General features: G+C 31.0%; 1 long non-coding RNA gene across 1 annotated transcript; it reads right to left on the reverse strand.

The window, feature by feature from the left end:
• Positions 1-3,458: 3,458 nt before the first annotated feature.
• On the reverse strand, positions 3,459-6,987 carry LOC125585525. The gene is made up of 2 exons (XR_007322499.1): positions 4,014-6,987; positions 3,459-3,876 (listed from the first exon to the last, which is right to left on the reverse strand). It is a non-coding gene; the product is annotated as an uncharacterized LOC125585525 (long non-coding RNA).
• Positions 6,988-12,549: the final 5,562 nt, after the last annotated feature.

Here is a 12,549-nt window from a genome sequence, read left to right on the forward strand (position 1 = left end):
TCCGAGGAACACTTGATATCCTTGATCGATTGATGGGATAATCTCATCGATCGATCACATTGTTACGCTTTGGTCCATCATAGTGATCGATCGATGCGTTTTTGGACATAAATACATCGATCGATCCGTTTATAAAAAAACATTCGAGATTTTGAAACCCCAAACACTAGTTCCTCAGAATTTCCTCGGAATATTCCGAGGAAATTCCAAGGAACACTTGATATCCTTGATCGATCGATGGGATAATCTCATCGATCGATCACATTGTTACGCTTTGGTCCATCTTAGTGATCGATCGATGCGTTTTTGGACATAAATACATCGATCGATCCGTTTATAAAAAAACATTCGAGATTTTGAAACCCCAAACACTAGTTCCTCAGAATTTCCTCGGAATATTCCGAGGAAATTCCGAGGAACACTTGATATCCTTGATCGATCGATGGGATAATCTCATCGATCGATCACATTGTTACGCTTTGGTCCATCTTAGTGATCGATCGATGCGTTTTTGGACATAAATACATCGATCGATCCGTTTATAAAAAAACATTCGAGATTTTGAAACCCCAAACACTAGTTCCTCAGAATTTCCTCGGAATATTCCGAGGAAATTCTGGGGAAGAAAAGGGTTTCCTCGGAATTCCCTCGGAATATTCCGAGGAAATAGGGTTTTTAAACCAAAAACAACGTTTTGCGGTTTGAATAACACCTATATAACCCTTATTAAGTGTCTTACGTTCATTATGAAGTCAAAAATTTGTTCATTACCCTATAATAAACACTTTTCCGATTGTATGAACGAAATCCCCACAACATAAGAGAAACACTTATACACTTTAATGAACGGTAAAAGGAATACTTACAATTCGTTTTGAAATTTGTTATTTCATGGTTTATGCTCATCTATACAAAGAATCTTCAATGGTATGCATTACAATTGTATAAGAAATGAAATACGGCAAAAAAAATTGATGTTTTGAAACCCCAAACACTAGTTCCTCGGTATTTCGTTGGAATATTCCGAGGAAATTCCGAGGAACAATATAAATTAATAGAAATACATGCACAGGATATTCTTTTTCCTCGAATTAATGAAAATATTCCGAGGAAATTCCGACGGATATTTAAGTGGCCGTCGGAATTTCCTCTGAATATTTTCATTTAACTGGGCAAACAAGCCGCCAAATATTTCGCGAAAATTGAAATTGAAAATACTGAGGAAATTCCGACGGAAAATATCCGTCAGACCCAAGGTTTTATAAACTCGAACCGCATCTTCTTCCCCATTTCTCTCTTCTTCCCCATTTCTCCCTTCTTCCTCTCCGGCGATCTCTCTCTCCTTCCGGCGTTCTCCACCTTCTCTCGCGACGATCTCTCCGGCGAATCCTTTCCATTCCTTTACAAATCATGTAAGGACCTTATCCCACTCTCTTAGGTCCTATTTGTTAGGTTTTTAAGTAGATTTGATGATTTTAGAAGTTTTTTGATAGATTTTTGTTAGGGTGATTGGGTAGGATTGTGATTTGTTGTGTAATAGGTTTAGAATTGTGATTTGGTTGTGTTGAATTGATTTAGAATTTTTTTATAAATTATTTATTATTTTTGTATTTACAAAACGTTTATATAAATTCGATTTTACAAAACGTTTTTGTATATAAATTCGATTTTTGGATTTATAAAAGATGATTTCATATTTATAAAAATATTTATATTTATTAAAACTAATTTTGTATTTATAAAACATTTTTTTGATTTATAAACACTATTTTTTTATTTTTGTATTTATAAAAACTATTTTTAAATATACAAAACGTTCTTTGTATATAAATTCGTTTTTTGGATTTATAAAAGATGATTTCATATTTTAAAATTAATTTTGTATTTATAAAACATTTTTTGATTTATAAACACTATTTTATTATTTTTTGTATTTATAAATACTATTTTGTATTTATAAAAAGATGATTTCATATCTATAAAAATATTTATATTTATTAAAACTAATTTTGTATTTATAAAACATTTTTTTATTTATAAACACTATTTTATTATTTTTTGTATTTATAAAAACTATTTTGTATTTATAAAAAGATGATTTCATATTTATAAAAATATTTATATTTATTAAAACTAATTTTGTATTTATAAAACATTTTTTTATTTATAAAAACTATTTTATTATTTTTTGTATTTTAAATATGTTTTCTATTTCAATTTTAATTTTATATTTTTGAATTGCAATTTAAAAAAATAAATTTATAATTTTTTTTTTGAATTTTGGAAATATTCCGAGGAAGTGTATCCCTCGGAATATTCCGACGACATATTCCTCGGAATTTCCGACGAAAAAAATCCTCGGAATATTCCGAGGAAATTCATTTCCTCGGAATTCCGTCGGAAATTTCCGAGGGATTTCCGAGGAAAGATGAATTTCCGAGGAGTTATTTCCGAGGATTTTTTTCGTCGGTATGTCGTCGGAATAGCGTTATTCCGACGACATACCGACGATTTTTTCCCTCAGTATGCCGCTGTTTTCTTGTAGTGATTGAACTCTACAGATCAATACAGTAGATATGGATGAGTTTGAAAGGGGTTTGAAAGGGTAGTATGAGGAAGATCCAACTAATGGAGACGCAAAATCTAAGAAGGCGAGAAGATTCGTTGCACACAGAAATGGAAGCATTGAGATGAGCTATGAAAAGCATGCTACAACACTCGACGTGTCAGAATTTTGGGACGGGTTGCAAAGACCTGATTGCAATGATAAAAGAATCACAAGTTTGGCCAAGTTTCTCAAAGAGTTGCAGGTGATTCAGACTCTTCATATACACTTTCTGGAATTCAAGATTTCCTACATTCCAAGGGAGTAAAACAGAATTGTTGATTCTTTAGCTAGGAATGCTCATTTTTTTCACAGAGATCTTTGTTACATTGATTGTTACCAACACCACCTCAAATTTGAGTAATAGAATAGCCGTTTGATGTCATAAAAAAAATAAACAATATATTTACAAGGTTGGTCCTGAAATTTTGGAGGTTTGAAACAAAATAGAAACCAATATGCTACACAACAAAGAAATACTAATAAAAACAAACTTATAGAAATACTTTCAAACACAAAGTGATAAAACCATTGATAAAACAAAAGTTTTGTCACAAAAGAAGATCCGAATGTCCAACTCTTTGAGTTAGGTATTTGGTTTTATGGACATTTTAAAATTTTTACCAGGCCACTAAGTTGTCATGTTGTTTAATCCATTTAAGTTAGTCTAAATTAATAAAACAACAAAACTAATATGGGCTTTATATGATGACTAAAAAATTTATACGTATATAATCTATTTGGATTTATAATTTTTATGGAAGCCTATGAAAATGGGGCATGTGTCAAATATTTCGTTAGGCATGGTCCAGCTCTGAATATATATATATTTTTTATCTAAAAATGGGGCATGTGTCAAATGTTTCATTAGGCATTCACCAATACGTATTACACATGATTTTTTAATTTCAAACGAGACTCAACTACTAGAACAACAAAACAAACTACTAGATTTAATGAAATAATCCTATGCTATACCCAGCTTAAACTTCATTGCACTTTTACACAACTGTAAGCACAATCCACTCTACAATTCACAATGGATGTCTCTTAGACCACCTAAATCGACCAAATGATACAAAGACATTACCTAAACAAAAACTGACAAGATAAATTGAGACTAATTTCCATACAATGCTGTTTGTTTCCCTCTTGATTTGAGTGTTACTCATGTACCAGCAGCTTCTAAATCAAGGGTGTGTTTCCGGATTTTTCTCGTAATTCCAAGGGATCAATGCATTGATCCTTAGCCAGACACGAAACCAAAGAGTCTGTAATGAAAGTAAAATGCGGGCCTTGAAGACAACAAACAAACAGAGTAAGCTTATCTCAAGCTTTCCTGGGCGTGGAACACATATATAGCTCCAGACAGACCCGAACATCCGGGATGTACAGATCCACCACGTACCTCTGAAAAGGCTCGCAGCTCCGGTAGGCCACTCAGTCATAGTGAGATCTTTTGGCGTATTGTCTTTGAGAACCAGAGAAACGGCCCTTTTCCGCCGGCCACTAATCCTCTCCTCTGATGGTCTCACCGCCGCTGGGGATGGTAGATCTATGGTGGAGGAGGCGTCTCTCCGTCGCCGCAAAGCTATCATCATAGATCTACAAAAACAGAATATCAGATCTGATGAAGGCTTCAGTCATAAAAGCCGACTCCCCACGCGTCAGTCCGACCGTAAGTCTTGCAGCTAGTCAAAAGGACACCGAGATATGTCACTGTTGTTTGCAAAAGAAAAGCTTTTGTTGAAATCCCGACAAATTCTTATGAACATGCATATCGACATTGTGAGAGCAGAGAAAGAAGATGAGGAAAGGAGAACATGATTATTGGGGATTCTTATTGGAATATAAGAACCCGTCCTAAGAACCGGTTCTTAAATAAGAGTTTTAACAACCGGTTTTTAACTTTTTTAATTAAAAATTAAGAGACGAGTTCTTATATTCTGTTATGAACCCCACTCTAAGAACCCCCAATAATCATGCTCTAAGGTTTGTTTCAGTAATGCCTTTTGAAAGGGATAAGAGGAGAGATAATTTAGAGTTTTTGTGATTTATTATGAACAAAATACAATCTAGGAGTGTCGCATCAAATATATATATATTTAATAACATACAATTTTTTTAAATACAGTGGTGTAGGAGAAGTTGATTTCCAATTAGGAAAAACAGTACTCAAGATGTTTAGAGCTTATGAACTATGATAGCTTTTATGAAAATAGACTAAAATTTTAACTAAATTCATTTCTGATATAATAAGTCAAAATCATGTTTGTGTCTTCTTCTTTATTAATTGTATTATTTTTTTGCTGAAATGCTAAATTTTATTGATCAACAAAAAAAAAACTTTTATACAACTTTTGTAACTTTTAAGACTGAACTTAAAAATTACTAGTGCAAGAGAAAAAAAGAGAGCAATACACTTTGGGAAATACTTTTAACATATTAATTAGCATACTTTAACCTAGAGGTGTACTTTAGCAAGAGAAAGTCATTTTTTAGACAAAAATACCTCTAAGTCTAACGAAAAGAAATGATGAAAGAATAGAGGTTATGGTCAGTATTGGTGTGGCGAGGATTAAAAGTGTTGTGGTCAGGGTTGTGGTTAAGAGAAAAAAAGGTTAGGGGGAGTGATCATGTGGTCAGTGGTTAAGAGAAAAAAGGTTAGGGGGAGTGATCATGTGGTCAGAGGCTTCGCTGATAGCAGATAGGTGGGTGGTGTGGTCAGATCTTGGTTGTGAGAAGTAGGATTATGGTCAGAGTTGGTGTGGTCAAGATTAAAAGTGTTGTGATCATGGTTGTGGTTGAGAGAAAAAACGATTAGGATGTTTGAGACTTCGTGGATAGTAGATTGGTGGGTGGTGTGACCAGGATTTTGATTTTGAGAACTGAGGTTATGGTCAAAGTTGGTGTGTTCAGAGTTATAGGTGTTGTGATCAAGGTTTTCATTGTGAAAAGAAGGGTTAAAATAAAAAGGCCAAAAACGCGTTTTCGTTTCTTCTTCATCTCCTCCAACGTCTCGAGCTCTTCCTCCGTTGTATCTTTGACATTTCTATCAAGAGCAAAATTAGTCTCTAAACAGAAAATCAAACAATCGAGGTGTAAAGTCACATTCTTTATACAAATACAACAAGACGTCGAACAACTTTGAATGCATTTATAAATTTGAAAGAAAGGACGCTTTAAGTTTAGTAAAGGAACTTCAAAAGTTATTGCAGAGAAAACAATTAAAGCAAGTTCATTAATTATTTTAGAGAAATTCTCTATAATAATCATTTTTAAGTTTTTGTCAAAAAAATAGTTTTCAATAAATAGTTTTCAATGAAGAAAATGACCAAAATAAGTTTTATTAAATGATAAAAATGTATTTTTACCATAGGGTTAACTAATTAAACTTAGGTTTTATAGTTAAGAGGTGAGGTTTTATGGATACGGTTTCAAATTTTTTAAAAAATATATTAAAAAATTCAAAATAAAAAGTGGCTATTTCGGTCATTTTTTTTTAAAGCTATTTTTGTGACAAAAACTTTAAAAAATCTATTTGAGAAAATTGCCCATTATTTTTAAGATGTAAAAATATAGTGGAATTGTTGAAGGTTATTGTGTCGGAACGGAGTGAAGATGATATGAGGAAAAAAAAAAGATTAGAGTTAAAAAAGATGAAAAAAATAATGGTGATTTTGTTGAAAATAAAACAATAAAAATGATAGGAGTTAGTGGTTTAGTGAAAGGGCATAAAGGTTAATTTACATAGCAAAAATATGTCCCCGGAAGAAAGTATGTCATTGTGTAATTGGCAAGTCAAAAAGTATGTCCAAATGTAATCTTTTCAGAAAAAAAAAACAGGCCATTAAAAGATGAAGGAGAGAGAAATTGTGATATCGAAGAGCGCACACTACACGCCAATGTTCTTGAAGCTTCCCAGGCGAGGAATTATCCCCTTGTTCGAGTGACACCACCAACAACATCGACTACCCAAGGAGAGACCGTTCATCGTACAATATTTCCTTACCATTTGACAGCAGCAGACAGGTTTGGTGCAGTGATCTCGCATCCTCTTCTGACCGGAAACAGCTATGACGAATGGGCCTGTGGTTTCAAAAAAGCTCTGACTTCTCCTAAGAAGTTTGGGTTTCTTGACGGATCTATTGCGCGTCTGGCAGAAGGTTCACCAGATCTTTATGATTGGTGTTTAATCCAAGCATTGCTCTTGTCCTGGATAAGGATGATGATTGATCCGGTTCTTAGATCGAACATCTCCTATCTAGATGTGGCAAAGGATCCCTGAGACCATTTGCGAAAACGATTCTCTGTAACAAGTGGACCCCAAATCCAACAGATCAAGGTTGAGCTTGCATTTTGCAAGCCGAAAGGTCTCACGACTGAGACATACTAAGGAAAACTGAACAGAATATGGGACAATATGGTATCTCATCTTCCTCAACAAGTTTGAAAATGCAGCAAGTGTGAGCGCAATTTAGGAGTCGTACCCACTCTCGCGGTTGTCGATTATTGTATGATCATGTTTCTAGTTAACTAATCTAGAACACAAGCACTAAATTCAATCCTGTGAAGAATCGAAATAAATCCTCCTTTAGTTCTTTGTTTTACAAGTTCATCAAAATCCTAGCAAACCCTAAATCTAACAAATCGACTACTCAAACATATATTACAAGAAAACATCAACTTAGAGACTTCTCTTGTAACTACAAATGGTGGTTGCAAAATTGTGTTACTAGTTTCTAACTAATTTGTAACTTTTTTGCAACTACCATAAATCGGTCAAATAATAGTAAATATGCTACAAAACCAAAGGTGGTGTGACTCGTCGCTTATTTGAAAAATATTTGAGACGTTTTCGTAACTAGTCGGGTAGTCGGAACACAATAGAATTATTACAAATAATTTACAACTACATAGGCGATTGCAAATACTTTCTGTTAAAAGTTAGTCACAAAATAGTGTAAGTATCGTAGTTATGAAATCGTAGCTATAAGTTTGCGACGATCTTGCAACTAGTTAATTGAATTAAAAGCAAAGAAGTCACAAATTAGTTGCAAATATTCATACACATATTATAAAATAAAATTTACATATAAAACTTAAAATGCGTGCGTATTAATGAAAAAATTTACATGTAATTGAGGTAGAATGTACTTAATTAGGATTTAAATTTTGCCACAGTTTTGCCATTAGTAATCGCAATTTAGTTGCAATAATGTCCAGGTACATGCATGTACCATTATTTTGTAACTTATTTTCAACTCCAATTAATCGCAATGTAGTAGCAAATAGTATCACCATTTACAATATCACTCTTTACAATTATATAGATTTAATTATTCAAATACCTTAATTATATATCATTACTTAAAATCTAATAATATATATATATATATATATATATATATATATATATATAATATCTGAATAAATTTTAGTTATTCTTCTTAAAAAATGGGTATCAGGGTATTAATATATATACATATATATATAATATCTGAATAAATTTTAGTTATTCTTCTTAAAAAATGGGTATCAACACACATATAACAATTGGTATTAATTTCATGCGTAATTTTTTGCATTTGGATTGTACATTATAATCATAACAATATCTTTATATAAAGTCTCAGGTCTTAGAATATATTTTGTATATAAAAAATACTTTTAAGCTACACCATTATAAAATAATTATAAGTTACATAGGGGTTTAGGGTAATGTTTTGCCACTGTTTTCCTACTAGTTGCAATGTTGTCAATATTTTTGCATTAAATATGTTTTGTAACTTATTTGCTACTCTTAGATGTATTGTAGTTGCAATTTAGTAGCAAATAACATTATTATTTCCAGTTCTTGATGTAGCAGAAGCTTCTAGGTTTTGTGAATACTCTTCGCAGTGCTTAATCAAAAGCTCTCAGGGTTGAGAATACTATTCTCAGTGGTTTATAGAAACCTCTTTAGGGTTTGGAAATATATTTTTTCAGTGCTATAAAGCTCGTATAAAATTTCTTTCTTATTAAATCATCATAAAAACTGAATACAGCTTTAGATTTAAATGCCTATTTATAATAAATCACTAATCTTAGAAAACCCTAATCTAATTTAATATAGAAAAACCATTAAAACAATAAAAGTAATTATCCTATTAAAAAACGATAATAATATTTGGAATATATTCAAATATTCTCTGCATCATTCCCTCCGGGTTGGAGAAGATTCGTCATCGAATCTTGATCGTAGTCTTCAAATCCAAAACGTTTTCCCATAAAAAAATATTCCTCGAATCTTCAGTACCTTGTTTTGCACGATTTTTTCATGGATCTGTTTGTAATTTGAATCTTCTCATATCCGTTTTTGCACAAAATTTGCACGCAGCAGATTATTAAGATTCTGCACAAAATCTTCATCAAAACAATTTCGCCCTAACTATGACTCCGATTTTCAAAAGAATCTTCTTTGAAGACAAAGTCAAGAACATGAACATCATCTTCACTTCTCTCTTAATAAAATGACTTTCGTCTAGGATATGATAGATGCTAATACTCACCATGACATCCAGAACCGTCTTTGATTAAAAAAACCAAAGGAACGCAGCTCTGATACCAACTGATGTAGCGGAAGCTTCTAGGTTTTGTGAATACTCTTCACAGTGCTTAATCAAAAGCTCTTAGGGTTGAGAATACTCTTCTCAATGTTTTATAGAAACATCTTTAGGGTTTGGAAATACTCTTTCCCGTGCTATAAAGCTCGTATAAAATCTCTTTCTTATTAAATCATCATAAAAACTGAATACAACTTTAGGCTTGAATGCCTTTTTATAATAAATCACTAATCTTAGAAAACCATAATCTAATTTAATATAGGAAAACTATTAAAACCTTAAAACAATAAAAATAATTATCCTATTAATAAATGATAATAATATTTGGAATATATCAAAATATTCTCTGCATCAGTTTTGTAGGTTTATTTAATCATATACATAGACTATTTATTATATATCATTACTTAATAATCTAATAAACAAATCATGGATAAATTTGAATTGTGTTATTTTAGAAAAAAATGGATAGCAACACACAAGTAACACATTTGTATTAGTTTCATGCGTATTACTTTGAATTTGGATTGTACATTATAAACATAACAATATTCTTATCTAACGTCTCATGTTTTAGTATATATTTTGTATATGACAAATTACCTTTAAGCTACACCATTGTAAAATGATTATAAGTTACCATGGGATTTAAGGTAACATTTTGCCACTGGTAATCACAATTTAGTTGTCTAATATGCTTACATAAACAGTTATTGTGTAACTTAGTTGCAACTCTTAAGGGTATTGTAGTCGGAATGTAGTAACTACATCATTGTTTACAATTCTATGGGTTTATTCATATACATAACTTATACTGTATATAAATATTATTTAATAATATAACAAGCAGAAAATAATGATATCATGGGTAAATTTGAATTGTCTTTTAAAAAACTGGATAGCAACACACAACTAACACATTCATGTGTTTCTCATAAGATTAAAACATGGATACAACTTCACAGAAGATATGTAACATGTGTATTGCATTCATGTGTTTCTTTAAATTTGGGATGAGAACTATCTAATTGGTTGTTTTACCTAAATGATTTTTTTTTTAATAAATCATACGTATTTAGTTTGAAATCATTGCAAAATCAGAAGAAAAAAAAAACATTTACGGTTTAGGGCATCATTCCAACTAATTTGCTACTGAGTCTCAAATTAGTAGTATATAAATTAAATTTGTAAGGTATTAAATGAATGATGCTGTTATTAATCGTGATTTCACCTCTCTAATACATGGTCCGAAAACAAGAGGAATAAATAGAAAATAAATGTAGGGGAATAAAATAGCAGGAATAAAAATGAATGGTTGTTCATTCTTAAATTTAATAAGGAATAATTTTGTTCTTTAATTTTCTACAAAAAAAAAACTGAAAGGGAATGAGGAGGAATTATTATTGTTTGTGAATGATAATTTTTTTTAGAAACGTTAGAAAATGCACTATTCTTTGTCGTTCCCTGGTCACCATACATATCTAGGGTTTAACTAGTGACCATTATATGAACATTAGGAATGAGCAGGGAAAAATGCAGCGAAATAAAATTATAGGAATAAAAAGAAATATCATTTCCTATCCATTTGAGTGAGAAACAAATCTGTTCTATATTCCTCTAGAATAGAAGGAATGAAAAGGAAAAACTATTCTTTATAAATGGTAAAAAAAATTAGGAATAACAGGAAATGCATTATTCATTTTCATTAATTGGTCACTAGTTAGAACTTAGCGTACTTCAGTTTCAGAGTTTTCCAATTCGAATCTGATATATTTTTTCCCATTTACGGGATGTCACTGTTTTGCGACGATATAATTGATGAAGTCGCACTATAGTTGCAAAAATTGCCTCCAAACATTTGGTCAATTCTACTCTCTTACAACACAGCCTGAGTTTCTTGTTAATTGGGTTTATTGTTGAAAGTTATAATGGTCTAAAGTTGGCAAAAGTTCATTATGTTGAATGGATTTTCATTCCACTGATGTTTTGTAATAATTGACAGAATATTTGTGAAGATGATTGACCCGAGAGTCGTGTGTATTGTTTAATTATATTCTTAAAATCATTCGCTTGTAGATGAATAATCATTTCCTTACAAGCAATCTTGTGTTTTCTTTAACATTTTACTAGATTTTGACCCGCGCTTTCAAAGCGCGGGTTTATTTTTGTTTTTTTTCAATTGACAAATATTTAGTAAATGTAACATTTTCATATATTTGTGTTTTATTTTATAAAAGACTTAAAAATTTTATCTTTATTTATCGTATTTCATCTTAAATGACTATTTATGTTAAAAAAATTAAACTTTATTTTTTTAATGAATTAAGTTGGTATACCTCTGATAAATTAATTTTATTATGGGGTTAATATTTTAATTAAAAAATTATATACTTTTAATAAAGATTTATACTTTTCAATAAAAAAATTCAATTATTTTTATGAATGCTTAAATTATATTAAGAAAATAAAAAAATAATAATTAAGAATAGTTGAAAAAAAATTATTTGAACTTGGACTCAATGGTCCAAAGGAAAAAAAAAAAAGGTGAGATTTGAATCTGATTTTTTAATAGGCCCAAATGGCCCAAGAGAGATTTGATTTGGGCTGGATCCAAAAATAATGACCCAATATAGATTTGTTATTAATATTACTTAATTGCCCTTAATGAAACATGCAATGTTAGTGAATGAAACATGCCCCTAAGGTAATTATGACAATATGATCCTGCTTTAATAGTATAGATATGTTGAATCGTGATAGAGACTAGGTTTTATCCAATTATGGCAACAAAAATAAAAAAAAAAAGCTTTTTTAACTAAAAAATAAAAAGCTTGTCCGAGATGCTCACCTTCAGCATTTGAGGAACTGCAAAACTACAAGCAGCTCAACAACACAAGATTGAAGAGCAAGCACCGATAGTGCTCAATATTATACCGAGGCGTTCGACTTGCAGCAAAGCAACAAACCCGGATTTATAGGTGAATTGCTCAATCTTATACGACTTTTTCTTGGGTTCACCCCCTAGGTTGAACCTTTAGGTTCACCAACCAATAGAAAGTTATCATTTTAGATCTAGTATCTTTTAATTAAGGAAACAAAATAACTTGTCAAATTATATTATGCTTTTAAAATAAAAAATAAAAAATTAAATAAATAAAAATAACAATAGTTCTAAAAAAATATTATTTAAAAAAAATATTTATTTTTAAGATTTAGAGTTTAGTGTTTAAGATTTATAATTTAGAATTTATCCAAATGTTTAGTGTTTTTCCAAGGGTTTATGGTTTACCTAAGGGTTTAGGGTTTACCCAAGGATTTAAGGTTTTCCCAAGGGTTTAG

The sequence above is a fragment of the Brassica napus genome, chromosome C4 (assembly GCF_020379485.1).
Source record: "Brassica napus cultivar Da-Ae chromosome C4, Da-Ae, whole genome shotgun sequence".
NCBI lineage: Eukaryota > Viridiplantae > Streptophyta > Magnoliopsida > Brassicales > Brassicaceae > Brassica > Brassica napus.